Genomic DNA, 26,668 nt, shown 5'->3' on the forward strand with positions numbered 1-26,668 from the left:
AACATTCCAAACTGTAAATACACATTTTTAAAAATCTAATTGCTTTATTTGTCTAATAATAATGTTCGACCAAGTTACCTGGCGTTGTCCGGTCAATATCTAAAACTTGTGACAAAGATTTTCCTCTCCATGTAATGTTGTACACCCTTTCTAACAGTTCCGAATGATCCGCCATAACATTTTAATGGACTCAACACGTTGTATGCAGACTACAGTCACAAAGAAACAAAGGAAGAAAATTCAGCTCGATTTTTTTTTTTTTTTTAGTTGAAATAACTTTTCAAAAAATGCCAGAAAACTTTCTACTCTAACAGATTCTTTGCTCAAACAGCTATACTTTGGAATTCCCTTCCTGCTACCTCCTTCCTTGACTGTACTGATATGCAGAAGTTTAAATGTAATGTAAACCAGCATCTTGTAAATCTTTCCTCCTAGGCATGGTTCCAAATAATAGCCCATTATGTCTAAGTAGTGATATGCTTTGTTAGGTGTGAACGTGAATAAAAAAAATAATCTCTGGATTGTCTGGTCTGCATGAAGTTCTCCTCATTGGTCGCAGCTATTCGTTAACCTGCAGAATAACAGGTTTTACTCTCGGCACAGAGAGCAATGAGGCTCAGTGATTGCATACAAAGTTGGGGAAGGTTTCGTTCGGAACAGGCATGGGAATGGCACAGAACTAACATTGCCACTTTCACAGTTTTGGCATTCTGTACCTGCCATGCCTTTGCTTGCCACACACAAAGACAAAATTGACCAGAGGATGACGTATCCTGATGGTGGATTACAAAACTTTGCCAAAAACGTGTTTGTTCTTCTCCCGAATCCTCTTTTTGGATTTTTACCAGAGCCACATGGATGATATAACTCTGAAACTACCACGTTGCTCCTATCCCTGCTATGGTGCGGAAGAGAAGAACTTCAAAGGGGTGATCCTGTTAGTTTATTACATCCAAAAACTATTCTAGATGTAAAAAAAAATCATAATAAACATATTTGATGTAAAATATACAAGTTAAAAAAGCATTTCATCCAAGGTATGAAAATTGCTAAACAAAATGTTTTTACTATAGGCTTTAAAAATAAAGGTACAAGATTCAATTTGAAATTTATTTATCTTCAAAGTGCACTTTTATAAATTTTACAAAGTAAGGTATAAAAATTTGATTTAAATTGAATCAAAAAATTACCTTGGATTTATTTTATGTAATGTACATTCTGTTGCACTTAAAAAAAAAAATCATTGAAAATTTTATATCTGTATCATTAATTGCTAGATGAAAGATAATGTTTTTAAATTGCAACAAAATGTACATTACATAAAATAACATTTTGTTTAACAATTTTCATGCCTTGGATGAAATTCTTTTCTAACTTGTATCTTACCTTTTTAAGATTATATTTTAAAACTCTCCTTTTCTCTATTACAGTTTGTATTTCTCCTCACACCACAACTCATTTTTTTGCAACCCTCTCTTTGTAATACAGGTCTGAATAATGAGAAAATCTGAATTTTTTTAACAAAAACTTTAAAATAACTTTTTTAGATTAAATTTTTTTAAACTTCTCTCAGAATAGAAAATCTTTAAAATTTAATAAGGAACATATTTCATATAGGTTTCATTAACAAATATTCAGTACATAACGAGAAAAATAGAGATGAAAATTTCAAAAGGACTGTATCACTGGTTACGGTCAATAGTAGTCCTCGCCAGCGAAAGTCTTTGTTATTCTATTATTATTTAAAACATTTTGTGTCTTGTTCTTCCGCACGAGGACTAATAAATCAAAATTAATATATTTTAAAAAAAAATATTGTATTAAAATAAGTTTTTTAATAGTTATTTTTTTTTTAAATATAAATTTTAGGCATAGAAATCATCAATTATTGAAATTTACACCCTCACCCCCACCCACAAGCTGTCAAGGAAACTTTCATTTCAAACTAGCAGGGAGACTCGATGGTGCCCGAAATTGAATGAGGATACTTCTATTGTCATTGAAATCGTTGAAATCGTCCATTTTTCAATCAAATTGATTCATTGCATGCTCTAATCGGGGACCCATAGCGGTGCACTGGGAAGGAAGCCTAACATGCCTCCCAGCGGTGACTTAGTCCCCCATACATTGTAGTCTAAATTGCACGGTAAAAAAACTACTCTTGATTTTAAATAATTATTATATAATGGCTTGAATTAAAGTTTAAACTACAAAAGTCAAGTATCATGGTTCAGTTGTGCTCTAAACAGAAATATTTATTTTGAACATTCTTCTGTCTTATCAAAGAACCTACTGTTGATTTTATATGCTGGACCTTCTGCTTATGCGATGATAAAACTTCTTAAATGCACTTGCGATGTTAGTCTATATAGGGGTGTTAACTTTGGATTTTTTATATTTATCAGTCATTCCAATACAAAACCTGTTTAAGGACACTTCAAGACATATAGAATATATTTGTTTGAAATTTTAAAAATTAGCCCAGCCGTTTTGGAGTCCATAGAGAAAAAAAACTCACTAAGACATGCAGACAAAATGCCTTTTATATATAAGTAGAGATAATAGACTCCTCATACAAAAAAATCGAGTGCCCAGGATTCATAAACCCATCATTGGCAACAATTATTATGACATGCAAATAATAGGAAGAAATAAGTAGAATATTTCTTCTAAATGAATGTAATTGTTTATCTGAAAACTGAGGAAGATGAAGCAATGTATACATATTTATTTTATTATTAACTAGCAGGGAGACCCGACGTTGCTCGGGATTGAATGATGATCAACGAATGTTTCACACTCCCATATTTTTATTGTCATTTAAATCTGTGAAATCGACCATTTTTCAATCAAATTAACTGATTGCCTGCTCTAGTCGAGGACCCACCGTAGTGCACCGGAAGGAAGCTTCACATTCCTCTCCTCAGTGACTTAATCCACAATACATTGTAGTCTACATTGCACTGTAGAGAACCTACTGTGGATTTTGTAAAATTATTTTTTATATATAACTAGCGGGGGTACCCGGCGTTGCCCGGGTGTTTGGAGGTGTGTGTGCTGTTAAATAAAAAAGAAACCGGGGGGGGGGGGCTAGGATCGAACCCAAAGCCCTGAGGCGAAGTTTGAAAATAAAATGTGAAAAAAAACATGAACCGTTCGGCCAACCAGAATGAGTTACTAAAAGATGTTTGAGTTTATTTAAGTAAGAACCAAATTGACAGGTGCCCGCACGGAAGTCGTAGAGCGTTACGACGACGACGACGTAAGCAATAGCTATTCAGCAAATGAGGTCAATGACCAGGTTTGTTTGTTATAAGCGAAGTAAAAAAAGAAAACATAAAAACGAACGTTAAAACTTAAGCGGGGGGGGGGGGATAATCAAAACATCGAAAAAAAAAACTAACGTAAAGCAAACGAACGATGTTAAATGTAAAAATCGAAAAAAACAAAAAAGAAAACAGAAAAACGAACACGTGAAAAATGGCTTAAATAAGCCTGTTTCGATATTAAAATTTAAAAAATCGGTGGGTACCCGGGTGCTTTTGGGTGTGTGGTCGGGGGTGGATAAGCGAAGTAAAAAAAAAAAAAAAAAACAAACAAAAAAAAACCAGAGAAACGAACGTTACGTAAAAAAGGCTTAAATAACACTCTTTCAATATTTACATTTAAAAAATCGAAAAAAAAAAAGAAGACATCTCACATCACGATTCGAACCCAAAACGTTTAGATAATGAACCAACGCGCTAACCAACTAAACTAACACGAGGTACATGAAATTTAGTCAGTTCTTCAACTATTTAAAGTAAATCAGGTCATGACATCATCTGATGCATGCGTAGAACCAGTCGTTGTCACGAGAGGAACGTTTTTGTTGACCCTCCCCCTGTCGAAAATTGTCAATTTCAGGGTGAAAAATGAACGTTTTTGGCCAATTTTTTTATATTTTCCGGGTGAAGGATTGGGCTTCAATATGATATGTCTGTAGAAAGTTTTTGCGGACACACAGACACACATACAAACATACATACATACACACATTTTCGCTTTTATATATATAGATGAATTCAATTTAAGTTTAAAATGAAACCGTACAGTATTGTTGTGCTTTAAACAGAAACATTCATTTCGAACTTGCCCCTGTCATATCAAGGAACCTACTGTTGATTTTATATGTCGAGCCTTTCAGCTTGTGTGGTAATAAAACTTTGGAAATGCACTTGCGATGTTAGGCTGTGTAAGGTGTTAACTTTCTTCAAAATCGCTTGGTTCTTTTTTCATTGGATTATTTCAATTATCGATACTTATCGAAGACATTCCGATTTAAAGCCTACATAAGAACACTGTCAGACACATAAAGTCACTTTGTGTGAAATTTCATATCAGCCCAGCCGTTTACGAGTCGATAGACACACAGTTTTTTTTTTTTTTTTTTTTTTACTTTTTTTTTTTTTTTTTTTGCATATAAATAGTAGAGATAAAGGCAACTAAGTGACTGCTTTTATCGAGCTGATTAAGTGAAAAATAGTTTTCGTTTAATAATTGTTGTGATAAACGAAGGAAGACCTGGCTCAGGTGCATTAGAATAATATGACCACATGCAACCTGTCTGCTATGTGTAAGATCTTACCAGAATCGGAAACATTCGTAAAACTTAATATATATATATATATATATATATATATATATATATATATATATATATATATATATATATATATTTCTCTAATGTAAAGCTGAATGTGTGTGTGTGTGTTTGGTCACGGATAGGCTCCTATATGGTTGACTATTTTAAAAAACTGATTCCATATAATGATAGATGTATCGAGACACAGGAACGGGTATGTTTGATCTGGCAGAACGGTGTTTCATTAAAATTGTGGGGGTCTGCATTCGCGCCTGGTCCACAAAGTATGGAAATAAAAAATTTAAAATTAAAAAAAACGTTTACAAGTGTTTTTGATATAGATGTACAGAAGAATACTTTGATAAGTATGTTTTAACTTAAATAGGGATGGTATAATAAAATTGTGGGATGTGCTTCCATAGAATGGAAATAGGCATAAACTTTAATAAAGACTTTTCATATCTATCTGCGTAAGTATACTTTGATAATTATGTTTCAGTTTGAAGAAATATGGTATAATAAAATTATGGGGTGTTCGTTCGCACCTGACCTCCAAAGAATGGAAATATGTCACAAAGTTTAACAAGGTTTTTTAATATAGATCCACAGAATATTGTGATAAGTATTTCAGTGTGAACAGGTATGGTATAATAAATTATGGGGTTTTTCTATTTTATTTTTACTTTCATCATATTTTGCTTTGGTTTTAATACCCCCAAATTCGAAGCTATCTCTTTACAATCCTTCCTTTTCATAACCTATCATACTTTCATAAATCAGTCCATTTTCTGTAGGCTGTTTTTGAACCCAGTCAACGACGGGTACTTTTACTAGTATATAAATATATATATATATATATATATATATATGAAAATTTTTGTTGAATATTTATTTCTGAGCCATGCCCTAATCTTATTTTCAAATAAGAACACCATAATTTTTGCATTAAATAAAAATAAAACTCCATGTTAGAAAACTAATGTGCACATAACATTGAGTACATTTTTTTTTTGTTTAATATACAGGAAAAACATAAAATTAAATATTTGCATAAAAATAATAAAGGTAAAGAAATTTATTATTTTGCTATCTAATCTAAGTATATATATATATATATATATATATATATATATATATATATATATATATATATATATATATATATATATATATATATTCAAAATCGTAGAATGATAAAAGAAGAAAAAAAGTCAGGGATTGGACCAAAATGTCCTCTTCATTTTTTTAGGAACGCATAAATAGATTTGTGATTTGTTTAAAGTCTTTCATCAAAATATAAAGATATTGATAAAAGCAACGAAATTAAATTTCAATACAATTTTTTATTTATTGTCAGAAATTTATTCGCACTTTTCTTCCTCTCTAAAACAAATTCTGGTTAAAAATGTGGATGCTTGTCACAAATCTCGTAATACATTAATCCCTTAAACGAAACTCCAATTAGATTTCTACAATACATTCAAATTTATTCATTTTTAAACCAACAAACTTAAATACATTTCCGTTATTTTCAACTAACACTAACCCACACTACAAAATATTCGATATATAAATGTAAATAGTTCATTTTTTTTTTTTTTTAATTATTTTTCATTATTTTTTTTTTCATTATGTTTTTTCTTATACAATGTACGTACAGAGCTGTTACACATGCGTACAAAAATACAACGAAATTGTATTGTTTGAATTATTTGAATTATTAAAACTACCATATCTATTTTAGACGTTATTCTCTCAACGTTTCGACCTATGTCACCTCCCACCTGAGAAACACTGAGAATAACCGTGAAGATATTTGAAACGGAATATAAATGCATAATAGTGCACAATTATTTAATTACATTGCGCAACACTCAAGAAAAAAGTACAGGGCCCCGGCATCAGTGGCCATTTTTATATACACAATAACATGGAAAATCCATTTCTGACCTTTCTGTTGAATTAGGTACTTTGTCACTTTCAAAAATTCTGCAGAGAATCTTAATGACGTGGGTGATGAACATGGCGAGACATTCCATCAGGATATTTCAATGATGGAGAAACGTTTCAAATGAAAATAGAACGCTGGCATGTTAGCCTGCTAGAATATGAAAAGGGAAGATGATCGCCAACATGAGGCATAAGGTGGAAAATGTTTTTTTTTTATCTGATAATTAGACATAGGAACATGAAATTTATTGTGCAGTGCTATTAGACATAGGAACATGAAATTTCTTGTGCAGTGCTATTAGACATAGGAACATGAAATTTCTTGTGCGGTGCTATTAGACATAGGAACATGAAATTTCTTGTGCGGTGCTATTAGACATAGGAACATGAAATTTCTTGTGCAGTGCTATTAGACATAGGAACATGAAATTTCTTGTGCAGTGCTATTAGACATAGGAACATGAAATTTCTTGTGCAGTGCTATTAGACATAGGAACATGAAATTTCTTGTGCGGTGCTATTAGACATAGGAACATGAAATTTATTATGCAATACTATTAGACATATGAACATGAAATTTCTTGTGCAGTGCTATTAGACATAGGAACATGAAATTTCTTGTGCAGTGCTATTAGACATAGGAACATGAAATTTCTTGTGCAGTGCTATTAGACATAGGAACATGAAATTTCTTGTGCAGTGCTATTAGACATAGGAACATGAAATTTCTTGTGCAGTGCTATTAGACATAGGAACATGAAATTTCTTGTGCAGTGCTATTAGACATAGGAACATGAAATTTCTTGTGCGGTGCTATTAGACATAGGAACATGAAATTTATTATGCAATACTATTAGACATATGAACATGAAATTTCTTGTGCAGTGCTATTAGACATAGGAACATGAAATTTCTTGTGCAGTGCTATTAGACATAGGAACATGAAATTTCTTGTGCAGTGCTATTAGACATAGGAACATGAAATTTCTTGTGCAGTGCTATTAGACATAGGAACATGAAATTTCTTGTGCAGTGCTATTAGACATAGGAACATGAAATTTCTTGTGTAGTGTTATTGCTTCTTAAAGTGATAATGAAAATTAGACATATATATAATATGAGGAGGCGTTCAAAAAATGTCTATTTTTTCTTCCGCGTCAAATGCTTCAGAGGGGATGATAAATTGCATTGTTATGATGACTGAACTTATGCATTCATGACATGAAAGTTTAATCTTTCTGTTGCAGATATTGACGGTGTGATTTTAAGAAAGCAGCGTCAAAAGCAGAGCTGTGTCATTGAATTCCATCATGCAGAAAAAAAATCAAACTGATAAATATTAGTTTATGAAGAGGATGCAGTTGATGTCAGCACAGATGGGTTCGTTGGTTTTAGATTGGTAACAAACATGTGATTGACAAAATGTGGTCCATTCTTTTACAATGAAGGCATCAAAAATTACTGGCAGAAGTGCATTGAGAATGGTGATGATTATGCAGAAAAATAGATTCTGGGGCACAAAAAGTCATTCGTTTTAATTGTACCATTCCTGTCTTTGTACCTTTTCAACGTTTTAGTTTTTAAGGTAAAAAAAATAGGAGACATTACTTTTCAAATGATTTTCATATATATGTAGAGTGGAACGATAAAGTTGCTGCCTTAGAAAAGACATGATTCCATTTCTGTTTGATAAAAACCTGTTTTTTTTTTGAAAACCATCTACTAGTTGACCAGTTGTGTACAAATTCTAAGAGTGATAGGAGCCTTCTATCATGTCTGAAGGTAACACAATGTTCAACGAGAGAGATTGGAGATGTGTGTACAACTATGCTCTCTAGCGATCAAAGATATGTCAACAGGATCGTTGCCAGAACCCTCAAATTGCAAATCCGGGCGGTTCAATGCTTGAGGGCACAGCTCAATGCATTGGGTGACTCACGGTTATGGTCTTTGGTGTGGTTTCAAGTGAGGATCACATTATACCACCTCATATCTTCGAAGTCGGCTTGAAAGTCAACACCAAAGTGTACCTGGATGTGCTGAAAAGTGTGGTGATCCTTTGGTGCAATCAGGTGGCCACTAGCACATCCTGGGTGTGCAGCAGGACTTGGTGCTGGCTCACAAGTCCAAAGAGACCCAGGCTTGGCTTCAGAAGGAGTGCTACCATTTTATATTCTTCTCTTACTGTCCCCTCTCCTTCCCCGACCCGAGCCTGCTGGACTACTTCCTTTGGTCATACATCAAAAACATCACCAACATGACCTCCCACAACACCAAAGCCAGCCTGATCACCGCCATCCGCCAAGTATTCACCGATCTCCCGCCGGTGCCTGTGGAAAAGGCATGCTTCCAGTTTCGGACCTGTATCAAGGTGGTGATTGAGACTGAAGACAACTACATTGAGTAGATGTCAGCTCTATTACATGATTAAGTTATCAGTATTGATTTTCAAAAGTTTTAAAATAAATCTGTGATGTTGTTATCGTTCTACTCTGTACATGAGAAATGCTTCAATAAGAAATTTCTTATGTAGAATAGTGAATTTTGAAACCCATTTTAGTTTCCACTATCAATCATTACGTTGTTATGTCACTGACTATCTGACATTTATTAATCCTTATCCGTGAGTGGCCTTTGGGCTTTGATAAGTGGTTACTTCCATGTGGAAAAAAAAATTATTTAAGGGTTCCTCGATAAATAAGAGTGGGCAAGATCCCTTAGAATCTGCAGTCCATCATATTTCGCCCTTTTATTGTTGGCTCAAATCGAAACAACATCATTGCCAAATAAAAATGGTTATTCTTTAAATTCAAGGCGGTGATTGAAGCTTAAGGCGGCTACATTGAATAATGTCAGCTCTACTACATAATCAAGTTACCTTAATTGAATTTTTTCAATAAAAGTTTTAAAATAAAGTTGTAGTGGTGTTTTCTTTAGGGTGACAATTTTTCCTTCTACCCTGTGTGTATATATATATATATATATATATATATATATTTAGTAGAAATGGTAACATTACCGTGTATATAATGGTAACATTACTCTGCATATATATATATTTAGTAGAAATGGTAACATTACCGACATATCAAGCACCCCCCCCTCCCACCTTTCCCCCTTGTTCCCTTCCTCTTTTTTCCGCTCTCCTCGCACCCCTCCCCTGACATCATTCACTCTTTCATCCCATCATAACAAACATTTCTGTAAAAGTCTGAGGAAGCTACATACGGCCAAAAAAAAAACGGCCGGGTAGCTGAAACAATAATGTAACTTAACAGAAAGATACGGTAATAAAAAATAAAACGTGTATATATATATATATATATATATATATATATATATATATATATATATATACATACTCACAGTAGAACCCCGTTATACAGCATTAAAAATTAGTAACAAAATACAGTACAGTATATAATACACATGTATATAATCAAATAATGTTATAAATAAAACTGTAAAGTGGGGCAAATATCGTAACCAGGGGCCAAAAAACACTGTATTCCACATCATAACCTGAAAAAACCGTATCCAGGAATTCTACTATACATATATATATATATATATATATATATATATATATATATATAATGAAATCAAAGGCGACGCAGTGTTTACCTGATATAAACAATGGTAAACTATAATCTATATATAAAAACAAGTATTTATATATAAATATTTTAATCCCAACCAAATAACTTACAGTTTTAATTTATTTTCTCTTATATGTATATTATGAATGTATTTTTTAAAGATTAATTGGGTTCCAGATAGTGTCCACGCTGCCAAATACTCACATAAGTACATTATTTACATCATGAACATTTCTTGAGATTACTTACTCAACTTTCTTCATCAAACACGAAATTGTATAAATGAACATTTATTGATTGAAAATGACTTTTTATTCTCATAAAATTTTTTCGATATGAAAATGTTTTGTGTATTCATTCTTTTGCAGACTGTTATCCTCATCTTCATTGTTGTTATCCCCATCCCCAGTAATTACTACCTTCCATAGTTGTTGTTATATCAGCACGTTTTGGCTAACTAATCCTCTTGCCTACTTTGGGTAGGATTGAAACCATTATCTTCAGACAATACTCACGTGGAACCATAAAGATTCAATGCCTCCATCCACTGCGCCACGGGCCCTGAAGGGTGGTCAAGGTTCAATTTTTTTTGTGGTATTATAAATCCAATTTTTGTATTATCCGATCTTCCATTGTTGGGTTCATATCGAATAGTATTATTTGTTTTGTTATTTTTATTATTTTTGGAATCCTTTGAGATGAGGCTTCATAATTTGTGCATTCATTTATTCGTTATTATCAAATGTTTCGTTCACACTGTTTCATGCGGTTGTTTGCACAGCAACTGAGAAAGCTGACATGTTTGCCCGTCAGTTTGCCTCAAACTCTACCTTGGACCCAGCAAACCATTCCCTCCCGGATTTTCCTCTGTGGACAGAAATCACACTAGACCATCTGAAAATCATTCCTTCTCAAGTACATGATATAATAAAAAACCTAGACACTTCAAAAGCATGTGGATTTGATCTCATCCCGGCTGTGCTATTAAAAAAATGCTCTGCTGAGGTTGCTCCAGTTCTCTCTAAACTCTTTAACAAATGCCGTAATGAATCTTGCTTTCCTGGCTGCTGGAAAACTGCTTCTGTGGTACCAGTTTACAAAAACTCTAGCAAAAGAACTGACCCATTATGTTATCACCCAATTAGCCTAGTCCCTCTTCTCGCCAAAATATTTGAGTCCTTAATTAATCAAGCTCTAGTCTACCACGTTACAGCTGCTAAACTTCTATCTGACCACCAATATGGATTTAGGCAAGCCCATTCTACTGCAGATATTCTAGCTGTAATCTCTGAACGTTTATACCAAGCACTGGATAAGGCAGGGGAGGGCGGAGAGTAGTAGCCCTTGATATATCTAAGGCTTTTGACAGAGTATGACACGATGATCTTCCCATGAAAATAAAATCCTATGATATTACTGGACGAATGCTTAGCATAATTAAATCCTTCTTAAGTAAGAGAAGAATCCAGATTGTCCTTAATGGGCATACATCCAAAAAATTTGATATAAATGCGGGTGTACCTCGAGGATCGATCCTTAGATCTTTATTATTTCTGATATTCATAAATGACTTACTTGATAAAATTGTCTCCGGTGGATATATTTGCCAATGACACCACACTCTATAGCAGGCACATGGGGAAAACTAATGAGCACATATCTAAGGTAATGGCTGAAACCCTAGAGGAAGACCTTCAGTCTGTAGTGGAATGGGGTCAAAAATGAATAGTAACGTTCAACGCTGCCAAGACAAAGCTCATTTCGTTTAATAATTACATGAAACCTTACCAACCACCAATAGCTATGGCTAGAGATACTTTACCTGAAAGTACTTCGTTCAAGCTCCTTGGCTTAACATTCACAGGAAACATGAGTTGGAATAGATACATCTAGATCATTGCCAAGGTTACTGTAAAGAAAATGGGCTCTCTCTACCATGCTAGAAGTTACTTATGCCTGAAAGTATCCTGTCGATCTACAAAGCCACCATTCGTCGATATATGGAGTACTGTTGTCACATTTGAGCTGGTGCATCTGCTACTAGTCTCTCACAGGGTCCAAAAGAGAGTCGCCAACTTGATAGGTCCCGAACTGTCATCTAAGCTTCAACCCCTGTCCCATCGACGAAATGTTGCATCCCTCTGCCTGTACTACAAGTATTTTAATGGTGGATGCTCTGACGAACTGCAAGTACTTGTACCCCCCTCAACAGAAAATACCCTCCACAAACCCGACAAGCAGCAAAGTCCCACCCCTACACAGTTGAGATCCCTAGATGTAAGAAAGCCTTTTACTCTAATAGCTTCTTCCCCGGAACTGCAAGACTTTGGAATTCTCTTCCGGTTTCCTGCTTCCCCAACTGTACTGGCATGCAGAAGTTCAAGTGTAATGTGAACAGACATCTTGCTGCTAAACTCCCTACATAGTACCCCTGCAACTTAGGTCCTTGATAGTAGCCCCCTGGATCAAAGTGGCAATGTGCCTTGTTTGGGGTGAAAATGTAATGAAAAATAAAAATAAAACTCTGATTATTGTTTAGTTAGCACTTCCTTACTAACTGGTGACCCACATATTCTCTGAATATTTTGTTTATTTCCATTTTTTAGATGCACACCCGTATATATTTCATTTTTTTTTTTCTTTTGCTACGCTCAATAACCCCCTCCTATATATTTTGCCGGGAGGAGGGACGTAAGTCTCAAAGAAATCCTCAATGACTCACATACGAGCCTTCATGTTCTTCATACATTTTTACATACTAGTGAGAGTCAGGCTAACAGAAACGAATTGCTACTCACATCTATACACGCACTAATAAGAATGAGGTAAACCAACATACATACACAGTAACACATTACTAAATACTCATACATGCACATAACTTGCAAAAACGTATTATTCATACTGTGGACAGTTTGACTTATAACTATTAATTCAGCTTTCTTTATCAAACATGTATTTGCATAAATTAACATTTACTCATTGAAAATAAGTTTTATATTCTTATAAAATTTTAATATAAAAAATGTTTTGTCATAAAAATTTCGTTTTTCTACAATTTTTCATTTATAAAACTCTGTTTGTGTTTTAGTTTGAACTTACTAACTGGTGACCCTTTTATTACCTGAATATTTAGTTTATTTTCATTTTTTATATCCATGCCTGTATATCTTTCATTTTTTTTTTTTCCTTTGCTATAACATAACTTTTACAAGCAACTAGTAGGTTGTCAGTGTTTCCCGGTTGTAAAATATGCTTGAATATGATATTTTAATTTATGCCGATTGCATATTTATTATTATAGAGGCAATTCTCTAATAATTATTATATTGTACCCTATATGGAGTACTGATTTCAAGTTAAAAAAAATATATATATGACTTGGGTGTCATTGGTTAGAATCAAAACCAAAACATATAGCTCTCCAGCCTTATTCGTTACCATCTGAGCAAAGTTCATATGTATATGAAAGCTAAAAAAAAAAGTGTTAAAGATATAAATGTATATTTGCGCGTGCGTAGAAATAACATCTAAAAGTGACTTATGCCTGCCAATTTTTTTTTTTTTCGATTTTAATCCTTTAGCAGCTATTTTTATCAGCTAAAAGTCAAATCAAATTTTTTTCCACAGGTCCAAATCCCATGTATATCAAGTTTCAAGTCTGTAGACAAAAAAACAGACAAGGTCACTTTTATATCTCTATCGCTACTATTGTACAAAAAAAAAAAAACTTTTTGTATGTGTGCGTGCATTTTTATGCAATTTTTTTATGCAATTTCACACAAAGGTAATTTATGTGCCTAGCAGTGTTCTTAGATAGGCTTTGTATCAGAATGTCTTTGATAAGTATGGATAATCGAAATAATCTGATGAAAGGAAGAAAAGGCGATTTTGACCCCAGTTAACATCTTACACAGCCTAACATCACAAGTGCATTTGAGAAGTTGATTTACCATACACGCTAAAAGGCTTGACTTATAAACTCAATAGTAGGTTCTTTGATATGATAGGGGCGCATTCAAGATAAATGTTTCTAAACCACAATTGCACCATAATACTCGACTTTTTCCTTTTAAACTTAAATTCAAGCTATTATCATCGCACAAGCAGTAAGGCCAGGCATATAAAATCAACAGTAGGTTTTTTTGATATGGCAGAGGTGCATTCAAAATAAATATTTCTGTTTAGAGCACAATTGAAGCATGATACTTGACTTTTGCATTTTAAACTTTAATGCAGGTCATTGTATATAAAAAATAATTTTATAAAATCGACAGTAGGTTCTCTACAGTGCAATGTAAACTATAATGTGTTGTGAACTAAGGCACTGCAGGTAGGAATCCTCGACTAGAGCAGGCAATCAATCGATTTGATTGTAAAATGGGCGATTTCACCGATTTCAATGACAATAAAATATGGAAGTGTCAAACATTCATTGATCATCATTCAATCCATGGCAACGTCGGGTCTCCCTGTTAGTATTTATTTAAAAAGCTTTTTACCACGAGGTTATTAACTGCTGAAAGGGCGAGATTATTACTTATTCTATAAAATTTCATAATTTATATCCAAGTAAATCCAGCATTTTCAATAAATGGAAGAATTCATTATTATCTGTAGGGTGGACACATCGCAAAAGTTTCAGAAGAGTAAATTGCTTTAAAATCTGTCCTAAGATCCCTCGAAAGCCAAGTGAATAGACTTAATTTGTTCTGAATCATTCTGCCTGAATATCAAAACCAAATAAATAATTTATCTGGCTTCCAATTGATTTATTATATTTGATATTTAAAGTTCTTAGAACTAATTTGATTTGAACAATGTCCTCTTCATATTGCAAGCTCCATTTCTCAACTATTAAATTACAAGAACTGCAACTATCGACACATACTTTTCAAAAAATGTCTTCATCTGAGTTCATTTATACAGAAGAGTTCAGAATAGCCTCATATTAGGCATCATTTCTGCGCGGGACTTTGCTGTACGCTCGGGTACCCGCTTTGCAGACACCCTTGCAGTAAGTGGATGTTGTGAGAGCAACTGTTGCTTAAGGTGTTTAAATTTTTTAATAAACTCCTGAAGTAACTAAAGTCTAACCATGAACTTTAAAGCAAATAGATTATATCAAAGTTGTACACTTATGTTGTTTCACATAAAAATTGAAAAAATTACAAAAAATCACAATGTTAAAAATTGGTTTAGTACCACAAACACATTTTTATCAAAGATGTAGCTAAGATACCCCAACTTGGCATGCAACATCCCTAGGTGGGGGAAGTTAATGATGTGCCATACCAAATATGACCTTGAAAAATGGTGTGCACCATCCCTAGGTTAGAGACCATATCCGGTTTGGACATGATCAGTCAAGTGATGCGAGTTGTAAGAGAGTATATATGTTGTGTTACATGTATTTTCGGACATACCTTCTGTGTCGTCAATGTTGGTCTATTTGGATTGATCTCGTGTCTTGGAGGAGACTGGTACCTGTTGGACGAAGATTCAATTACTCCAAAACGATGAATTGGTTTTATAGTTTATTTCACTTTCCAGATGTCTTGCAGAAGGATGGAAAGCGAATATCTGGCTTGCATGGTTTCTCTTGGTCTCATTTCTCCACACGTCAGCGCCCCCCCCCCCCTCAGTGAAGGGGAGGAGACGACTGTGAAGCCGTCCGTCGCCTTCTAAGTTCAAACCAAATCTCTTCGATTCAGCTAACCTGATCACGTGACTCACACGCAATCCGATCAGCTGATCCTGATTTCTGGTCAACAATATAATTTACACCCCCTTCTCTCTCTCTCTCTCGATCCATTCACTAACATATATACATAGGCTTTGCCCTTAACCTTGAAAAATGGTGTGCACTATTCCTAGATGGGAGACCATCATCATGCCAGGTTTGCTCATAATCGATCTAGTAGTGTGAGCTGTAAGAGGGGTGTACACATACACACACGCACACACACATACACACACGCACACACACATACACACACAGACGCTACTACTTTAGCCTGTCTTTGTTTTATCGTTATTTCCATGGCAAGTGCTCGTCCAAGCTCCAATTTGTGGTCCCCCCCTCGCCAATCTTTCATGATAAATACCCATCTAGATAAAACCACTGTGAGTAATTTCCCCCACTCTTTATCTGTGCCTAAATCAAAATGTAGATTCCATGAACAAAGCTTCTTTCTTAGAAGTGCACGCCTATGGAATTCTTTTCTGTTTGCTTGTTTCCCACCTGACTACAACTTGGATGTCTTCAAGTCCAACATTAGCAAATTCCTGATTAACCGCCCCCTTAAGTAAGACACTTGATTAAATAAATCTCCAATACCAACTATTACTACAATTATTACTGTACACACAATAACCCTTATCCCCGAGTGGCTTCCGGGCCTTGATAAGTGGTGATCCTCCATGTAAAAAAAAAAAAAAAAAATCTTGACCTTATATAAAAGGCATTGTGTTTGTATGTGAGTTTGTTCACTCCAAAACGGCTGGGCCGATTTTCTTCAATCTCACACAAATGGATATGTTTAAGAGTGTATTTAGATTTTGTATCAGAAATTCTCCGATCAGTTGATTTTGACCAAAGTTAACATCTTATACAGCCTAACATCACTATTGCATTCGAGAAGTTTTATCACCACACAAGTAGAAAGGTCCAGCGTATAAAATCCACATAACGTTCTTTGATAAGGCAGGAGTGTGTTCAAAATAAATATTTCTGTTTAGAGCACAATTTAACCATGATACTTGAATTTTGCATTTTAAACGTTTATTCAAGCCATTATATAAAAATAGTTTCATAAAATCATCAGTAGGTTCTCTACAGTGCAATGTAGATTATAATATATCGTAGAGTAAGTCACTTCAAGGAGGCCATTGAAACACACCACGATGGGTCCCCAACTAGAGCAGGTAATCAATCGATTTGATTGAAAAATGGTCGATTTTACTTATTTCGATGACATAAAAATATGGGAGAGTGGAACATTTGTTGATCATCATTCAATCCCGGATAACGTCGGGTCTCCCTGCTTGTATATATATATATATTGAGTACTGTCAATGCAGAAGGCAAATGTCTATTTTAATGGATATTTGAGGAGATCATTTGAGGACACCGATCCCAGGGGCCAGAGGTTTGTTTTAGAAGAATCGGTTTTGTTTATTTAAAAAAACAAAAAAAGTTCCACCACTTAGAAGATACTTTTCCCCCTCCATCTCTCTCATAATAAAAGGAAAACTAATAGGGAATGAATTAAAATGAATGTTTAAAAGAATATGCAAATTAGCTAGACCTTTAGCAGAAGAAATTTTATTGGTGGGTGTAAAACCAAAAAACTAAACTTGGAAGCATTTATTAGTTTTTAAATAAAAGTGCGGCTTTAAAAAAAAAAAAAATAATTTTATTTTTTTTTAAATAAAAATCACCACTCAGAAGGTACTTTTCCCCTCCATCTCTCTTATAATAAAAGAGAGAGGAACGATCATCAATGATAAGTCCTTAAGGGTCAGAGCGACACAAAAGGTCAAATCGGTTTCACGCTCAGAGAAAAGTACTTTAACTCCTCATCGTGGTGAGTCGTCCGCACAAAAGTCTCAGACGTTCGTGCGATTCATACTTAAGAAATGATCCTTAAAAGTATGATTTTGATTATTGTGGGCTTTTCGCTTTGTATTATACCTCACTCGACCTCGCACAGTCTTTCAACTTGCCTCATTTGCATATTGAGTAAAAACATTTCATTCAAATTAATTTTCAAAATAAAATATACTTTTTATTTTAGCAGTTTTTCATTGATATTACTATATGTCATAGTTTTGAGTAATCATTTTCGATTATTATCACTTTTTAATGTATTAAAAAAACAACTTGTTTCATTTATGATAAATACATGTCGACAGGAAGTCGATTCAAGGGAGGTAATTTTCTACTAAATGTTAAAGACAATTCGAGAATAATAAAACGAACACGTTCATTTTTAACAGATATTCAAATGTTTTATTTTTAAAATCTTGATTTCAGATGAAATTATTAAAATTATTTATTTTACTTTTGTTGTGTATTTACAGCAGCAGCGCTACTACTACTACTACTACTACTACTACTACTACAAACTGCTGCTGCTGCTGCTGCTGCTCATGTGGTAGAGGGTTTTACTTGAATACTACACCCAGCAAGGGATTTTTACCCTGGACCCCCAAAATCAACAGAGATTACAGAATAATTCCTGTAATGATCCTGTTCCTGTGGATTTTGCGGTGAGATTTTAGTTCTGTGCAATTCTAAGAGGTCCACCCTCCCAAGCTTTGCCTTCTCTCTTTGAGAAGTAGTTAGTTAATTTCTAATCGCCTGAGGCACCCTCGTCGAGGAATGTCGACGGGAATGCCCAGGTACTTTTTGCAAGTCAGAGTACCCCTCCTTGGGGGTGCTGACTTCTCAATCCACCTTTCCGACCCTGTTGTCTAAGTTCTTGCAATGGGAAAGAACTAAACAATCTCTGTGGATTGTAAAACAAACCAACATTTTAATACAAGTTACGATTAAAACGTTGAAATTATTATAGTCATTAGATTGAGGGAAAAGAAAATGCATTTAGTGAATAAAAGTTTTATGTAGCTCTGTTATTCATAAAAACATTGATGAAAAATTTTAGAACTGAAATACATTCAATTTTCAAAACTTTCTTCAAATTTGAGTCAATGAAGTTGTTTCGCTTTTTCATTCAAAGGCCGGGGTGAGATGTTGAGTTCCTTTCATTGAGCTGCTGAAATTTGAATATTTTTTGCTGTTTACATTTCTGAATTTTTGAGATAAGGATTGGTTATTCGTATTTGGATTCTTTTCAGACTATTGTTCTCATCTTGAGTGTGACTTTCATAACACAAGGACCCATGGCGCAGTGGTTAGAGCACTTGGAAAAATCAATTGTAAAAGTGATTTCCTCTTGAAAGTTGAAAGTTCTGTTCTCAATGTGAGGGAACCGAAAAAATACATTTGCAAATTACTTAGGACCTCTATCCATGATTGATGGAACAAGAACACATCCTCTCCCCCCCCCCTCCGTGAAGTAAAGAAAAAGTTCCGTTCGCAATTCTATCCAGATTCCTGAGTTTGACAAAAACATTCCCAAGTTCGATAAGACACACCTGAAGAAGGTGGGAGGTTCCATCGACCTAAACGTTGTGAAAATAACACTCTAGATGAGAACAGTAATCCGATGAATCCAAATAATAAAAATAACCAATCCTTATCTCAAAAATTCAGAAAAGCAATGAAACGTTCTTTTCCAAAACAAATATGCAAATTAGTTAACCTTGCAAGTGATTTGCATACAAAGAAAGTGAATCTTTCTGACAAAGGGGAATAATTCCTTAGTCTGACAGAACAAGAACATGCTATCCCCGTAAAGTAAATAAAGGATTCTGTTTGAAATTCTATCTAGATTTCCGAGATCGACAGAAGCATTCCCGAGTTTGACAAGATACACCTGAAGAAGGTCGAAGGTTAAATCAACCGAAACGTGAAAATGACACTAAAGATGAGAACAGTTGTCCGATGAATCCAAATAATATGAATTTTCACTGTTTGTCTCTTCGTTTTGAGTAATTTCCAACTTCACATACACTGGCTTATTACTTTCTCGTGAATGAGCAGTCATTTTGGGGGGGTATGGAAATGTTCCTATTTACTTGCCACACCACAAGGGCTGAGTTAGACACAAGGTCGGTTTCTAATGTGGGAAAAATCCAGCTCCCAAAAAGGGGCACTCTGGGTAGGAACAAAAATTAAAATTGTCTTAATCAAGAAGGATTTCTCCCACACTGACTGAGGACAGAAAAGGTTAAGTGTAGTATCAGAACAGATACTACACTTGGTTCCTAGCCAGAAGGTCGATATTTACCTTTCTCCCACCGTAAGAGGATGTGACACAAGGTCGGAAAATGAGTCTGTGCTCTAAGAGGAGCACCTCAATCCTGAAAAATAGGCCTGAGTAACCCTGTCGGCATTCTGCAGTGAGGGCGGCTCAAGCAACAAGCGATAAACTTGCTCCTCCTGAAAGCCAGGAGGCCAGGCCTGGAAGGGTGGACCTCCTAGGGGGGGGGGGCTACACAGAACACTGCATCAACGCGCAGCAAAAAAGGTCATCAAAATGGCCGCATACAAACGTATACTGACAAAAGTATTCTGACAAAAAAGTATTCTGACAAAAAAGCATACTGACAAAAGTGCACTGGCTAAAGTGCACTGGCTAAAGGCCAAGTATGTTTCCATTGGTTGAAACCTGTTTGATTTAACACCTGGCTGTTAAAAGTTGTTAGCTTTGGGAAGTGATGAGAAAAGCAAATTCCAACGAAGCGGTGGCGGGTAGGGGAGTTTAAGTAATCATGACCATTTGCATTTTAGTGTTCATAGAAATCACTTCCATCGCAAGTCTTCCGGAAGTTGAACGTTCAATTCTTATTTGTCCGATTTTGTTCTCTGTGGATATTGTAACAATAGTAAAAAGGAATTTTAATTTTGATCACTATTGAGCATCAATAAATCCCCCCTCCTTTTTTTGTAAGAATCTGGTTCGGACTTAGTTGGAAGTATCAGATGTCCTTGATAGACCATTGGTTTGAATATTGTGGAATAACATGGTATATGGAGTCAGTTCCGGAAATGGCTGAAGCAGTTTACAATCTCAAAATCACTTTATTTCATATATATTTTTAAGAGGGATTGGGTCAGTCTCGAAAATGGCTGAAGCAGTTTATGCTCTAAAAATCACTTTATTTCATATATATTTTTCAGAACGTGGGGTCGGGTATAATGAGTCGGTCATTATAGCCCCAGTATCTGAATTACGTTTTGTTTTAGCACTGTAAAACACGAGAAGAATGAGTTAGGCGAAAGATACAGAGAGACTTACAGAGATATACGGTAAAAAGAGAAGAGAGGAAAGAGGAAAATGAAGAGACGGCTAGAAAGAGAGAGGGAAGGAGAGATAAAAATTTTAATATAAAGATATTACACATAATTTTATTTCTGTTTAATTATATGACCACCGCACAACGTCATGTACCCTTGCTAGTTTTTTTTTTTTTTTTTTTTTTTTAAGAAAGTATTCATCGAAGAGAGAGGGAGATGTCAGTCAGTATTAGAATTGTTAGATTTTATTCTCTTGGAATATCATAAAAAATAGAAAAGAGGTAAGAAGGATTTAATTTGGGAAGATTTCAATTTTATCACTGTTGAGCATCCATAAATCCTTCTCTCCTCCATTTTTTTTTCTTGTATGAGCAGCTAAGGCGTTCAAGCCAATTCTCCTGTGTGTTCGATTTATATCCAACACACATGAGAATTGGCTTGAATGCTGAAAGCCCGCAGTTGACACCACCCCTCTACACTTTTCTTATAGATGATTACTGGAAAGGTTTACAAAGATCTCTCAATATTTCATCAAGCTTCACCTCAGAATCAAGCATTTTAATCAACAACAACAAATCTTCATCCCTAGATCGTCACAAACGAGGGGAAAAAATTAAATACAATTTTATTTTGAGAAACAGAATGGAAACATAAACTTCATTTTTTAAAGTAGATTATTATTATTATTATTATTATTAGTAGTAGTAGTAGTAGTAGTAGTAGTAGTAGTATATTTTGTACTGTTAAACCTTTATGACCTGGTTGAACTAATTCGTTCAGTCATATATTAATGAATATATAAATTGGAAATTGATTCAAACACGCCTTGTGCGTATTAGTTCAGTATCTGGATAAATGCCAAATACCTTCAGATTGTAACTGTCCATTCAGTATGCCACCATCTGTCTTAGAGAATGGAGGATTTGGTTTGTTGTCATAAACACTTTTTTCAAGAACTATGGATAATAACAAAGGTAAGTTTATGAAATGCAAACATTCTCAATGAACTTATAATTTTTCCAGTTTGAAGACAATCATAGTATCATTACTCTTTAAACTAACTAAAATTAACAATAAATATTTATTTATTTGCGAACTGTTATCCTCATCTTATAGTTGTTGTTTCATGACGTCTCAGCCAACTCATCCTCTAGCCTTCGTCACGTGGTTAACCGTGACAGGATAGGAATGCCGAATCTCTTAACTGTATCCCCTTACTGCCTTCCATAGTTGGTGTCGTCTCACCATGTTTTAGCCTACTAATCCTCTAGCCAGCTTTTGGGCAGGATTGAAACTGTTATCTTTAGACAGTGCTCACCTGGAACCATAAGGAGTCAATGTCTCTATCCACTGCGCCACAGATTAGTTGATCAAAACGTGGCGAGACGACAACAACTATGGAAGGCAGTAATTAAGGATACAATTAAGAGACTCAGCATTCCTATCCCGTCACAGTTACCACCTAACGAAGACCAGAACAATAGTTGTCCGAAACGTTGTGAAACAACTATGAAGATAAGGATAACTGTCTGCGAAATAAAGAAATAAACAAATTATGGTGTTGATGCGTCTGCATGGTCCTGTGTCCAAAGGAAAAGAGGTCGAGAAAAATAGTAAGGTCTTACGCCCCCTTGTTGCAAAGAATCATATTACCGGAATTAAAGGGCGATAATTAGGTTTACCTTAATGTCACTGGTGTGTCCGCATGTGTGTGGAAACTCGGTTCCCATATACGTCCTAAAATGGAGTACTGTTGCCAGATCTGGGGATGGGATGCTAAAAGTACTCTTTCCTTCCTTGATAGAGTTCAAAACCAGCTTCGAAATCTAGTGAGTGAAGCCCTCTTCGTCCACCCTGTTTCCTTTTTCTCCCAGAAGAGATTTAGTGAAACTACCTTTGCCATCCATTCATTCAAAGCCGTGAGCCCCTGGAGGGGCATAGGCCATCCACAAATTTGTAGATGCTTTTGTAGCAAGAACTTCTTTTTTGGGGATGAGGGTGCTGGCCCCATGTCCAACCTTCCCAGAAGGTACATACAGTGCCTAGAATTCCCAAATGGTCAGCCATCTGGTACTGGCCAGGCTCAACGTTGCTTAACTTTGGTGATCTGACGAGAACCGGTGTGTCAACGTGATTGTGTCGTATCAGTCTATCTTTGTTCTATCCTTATTTTTTGTCATTTTCATAACAGATGCTCAAATGCGATTCTGTCTATAGTCTTCTTCCCATGCAAAACATTTGCATCAGCCGCTTGGTTAGCTACAACTACTAACAATTTCACTTATCGATTTGTGCCTAAAACTAAATGAAAATTCCATGAACAAAGTTTCTTTCTGAGAGCTGTCTCTTTGTGGAACACAATACCAAAGCGCTGCTTCCCAGCTGACTATAACACGGTCATTTTCAAGTCTAATGTAAAGAAGTTCTCGTTCAGTCGTCCCCTTCAATAAACAAACATTACCCAAGTTCCACCATTACTGATCATCATGTTGCTGTCTCGTAGGCCAACTGACACTCATTAGCCTTTATCCTCGAGTAACCTTTGGGACTTGATAAGTAGTGACCCCCACCCGCCACCCTCGTAACCAAAAATAAATGACAAGCGTCATAGGTTTCACACTAGAGAAATAGGTGTCACACTATCAAATGCTTCTGAGAGTAACCTTTCCTGAGACCATTGGTTCACAGGACACCTGGATTTATCTCCTCCTTTATCAAAATTGCCGGTAAAAGATAAATCTCTATCTCTACTATTATATAAAAGTCACTTTGTTTGTGTGTGAGTTCCTCATAGGTTCCGAAAGGGTTGAGCCTATCTTTTGCAAATTTCATACAAAGCTAATTTATGTATTTGGCAGTGTTCTTAGATATGTTTTGTACTGAAATTCATCCGCTGAGTATCGAAAACCGAAAAAATCTAATCTTAAAAATAGCTTTTCTCTCTTATAGATAAAAGGAATAATTTTGACAGTGGAATATTTTACATTACACCGGCCAAGGGAGATGATAAAATCTTAAATCATTTCTTAACCCCCCCCCCAAAAAAAACAGATTTATTATCATCTGGCGATATAGCTTATTGGTAGAGCATTCAACTACTGATCGAATGATCCCCTGTTCAGGCCCAGGTGTATCTCACCATTTTATTTTAATTTTTCTTATGAGTTCAATTTACGATGAAAGAAGAGGTACTACTTGAAATCGCCACGTTTGCATATTTTACAACTAAACATTAATCAGAAGTAACTTTTGCAGGGCATTCATCGTCAATCCCAAATATCAGCTGACGTGATATTGTAAAAAAACACAGACGGAATTGGATGAACGAGATTATTATTTTTTATTTATTTATTTTTTTATTTATTTATTTTATTTTCTTTTGGGCGAATTAGTCCACCGGGCAAATTATTCCTCGTAATATATAATAATCAATAGAGGATTGATTCTATAATTCATACACAATCTACATAAATTAAAATATCATGCTTAAGCGTATTGTGCGACTGGGCAACGCTAGGCTGCCAGCTAATCAATAATAAACTGATGCAGCAATCATTAATTTTTGCAATTTTTTAGATGAGGATTGATAATTTGTATTATTTGGATTCTTTGGACTACTCTTCTCATTATGACTGCTATTCTCACAACGTTTCAACTGACGTAATCTCTAACCTTTTTCATGTGCAATTTGTCAAACTAGGAGAATATGTACGGAATTTAGAATGGAATCTTGTATTTAGTCTATGGGGTGGGGTAGTTTGCTCTCGTTTCGTCAGCTTTGACTTGGTAGCCATCTTAATTCATAATAGCATTATTAGTAGTAATAGTATCATCCATATTAAGAATTGAATATCCAGAAAGCTGTCACTTAGAACTGATGATTATTAGCACTTGTCTGTAAAGACCTGTGGCATAACAGATAATAAAAGTACCCCGAAAACGTCTCATTATGGAAATAAATTGAAGGCAAGGGTTGTCTGACTTGCTATTTGCTTTGCCAGTTTCCCTAAATATTTATAATGGATTTGTCTGGCAGTGTTTTTACTCACTAATTTTTGTCTGCTAGCACAATATTGATGTTGACGTATATATATTTGTACCCCAAACAGGGTATGTTCCCACTTAGAATTTAATGGGATACTATTTGGGACCATATTAACAGGGGAGTTGAGCAGCGTGATGTTTGTTTACATTACACTTAAATTTCCACAGATTAGTACAACCAGGGAAACAGATAACAGGGAGGGAATTCTATGAGAGACCCCAACAGTGAAGGAGTGGGATTTTGCTGCTTGTTGGATTATTCAGGAGTATATACGTTTGGGGGTCACAAGTGTTAGGAGTTCATCAGAGCACATTCCATTAAAACACTTGTAAAACAGACACAGGAATGCAATATTGGGATGATGGGACAGGGGTTGGAGCTTGGCTGATAGTGTGGGACCTATTAGATTTGAGATTCTATTTTTTTTTCTTAACCCTGTGTAAGAGTGAGAGACTAATCGTAGATGCACCAGTCCAGATGTGACAACAATACTACATACATGGGCGAATATTTTGTTTATTATGCCAGGCCGCCTGGCATTGCCCGGTCTTAAAATACATATAAATATTATATTTTAATTAATACCCAAACTGAGACATGTACATGCGAGTATTATGTTTTTTTCTAAACAGTTCACTTTTTGTAAGTAAAAAAAAAAAAAATATGAGCTGAGATCGAAACCAAAACCTAAAGACAGTGAATCAAGTATGATAACCATTAGACCAGCTTGACACAATCAGTGTTTTCAAACGTATTCTTAACACAAAAAAGTTGTCATGTTTCACGGCCGCACATGTGCATTTGTGAAACAGTTGACAAACAGATAAAAATCCAATGACTCCCAAGTACCGAGTTTTCAATTTTTACCCCTTAGCAGCCCTTTTTTCTGGATAAAAACCGATTAAAAACATTCCCACATGTCTGATTACCCTATATACAAAAGTTCAAGTCTATAAATCAAATATTCGTTGAGTATATAGGTTGAGAAGTGTCCTAACGCACACATATTCTCACTTTCCTAGATATATAGGTTATTGCATTATACTTGAGAATTTGCGTGTGGAAATACATCTTTTAAAGATGCAGTACACTTGCACGATAATGGCTACGAACTGCTTCTATACTAAGAGATGTGAAATTCTTTCCTCAGCTTCCCACATCCATATCTTCTCCCCATCATCATCAAGTCAAAGAGAAAATGAAAAGATTTATAAAATTCTGATTAAGATTATATCAAATAATCCTAAATGAGAGACTTTGTGAAGTTGTTTACGTCTTCAAATGATTGATAGATGAAATAAACAAACAGTTTCATCACGTTTGTGAAAACGGAGAGAAAAGAAACCCCAGATTTCATTTGTGCAAGGATTCCCAGAATAAATAAAAAGAACGTACCTAGCAGATTGCAAAAGATGAACTGAAGAGAGAAGATATTTGGCTTTTCAAAAGGGAACTGAATATTGGTGGCATAAGATGTAATAAGAACTTTATGGAAATTATATATACTAGCGGGACGGCAAGGT

General features: G+C 35.0%; 1 protein-coding gene and 1 non-coding gene across 2 annotated transcripts in view; one reads left to right on the plus strand and one right to left on the minus strand.

Moving 5' to 3' along the window:
• The window catches only part of LOC145280215 (tight junction protein ZO-1-like), a 737,272-nt gene that overhangs the window by 172,901 nt on the left and 537,703 nt on the right, over window positions 1–26,668 (plus strand). The window lies entirely within an intron of this gene.
• On the minus strand, window positions 17,615–17,837 carry LOC145280642 (small nucleolar RNA U3). Its single transcript, XR_013868603.1, has one exon. It is a non-coding gene; the product is annotated as a small nucleolar RNA U3 (small nucleolar RNA).

This window comes from Euprymna scolopes, chromosome 7 (assembly GCF_053919585.1).
Source record: "Euprymna scolopes isolate OS-2025 chromosome 7, ASM5391958v1, whole genome shotgun sequence".
Lineage (NCBI taxonomy): Eukaryota > Metazoa > Mollusca > Cephalopoda > Sepiida > Sepiolidae > Euprymna > Euprymna scolopes.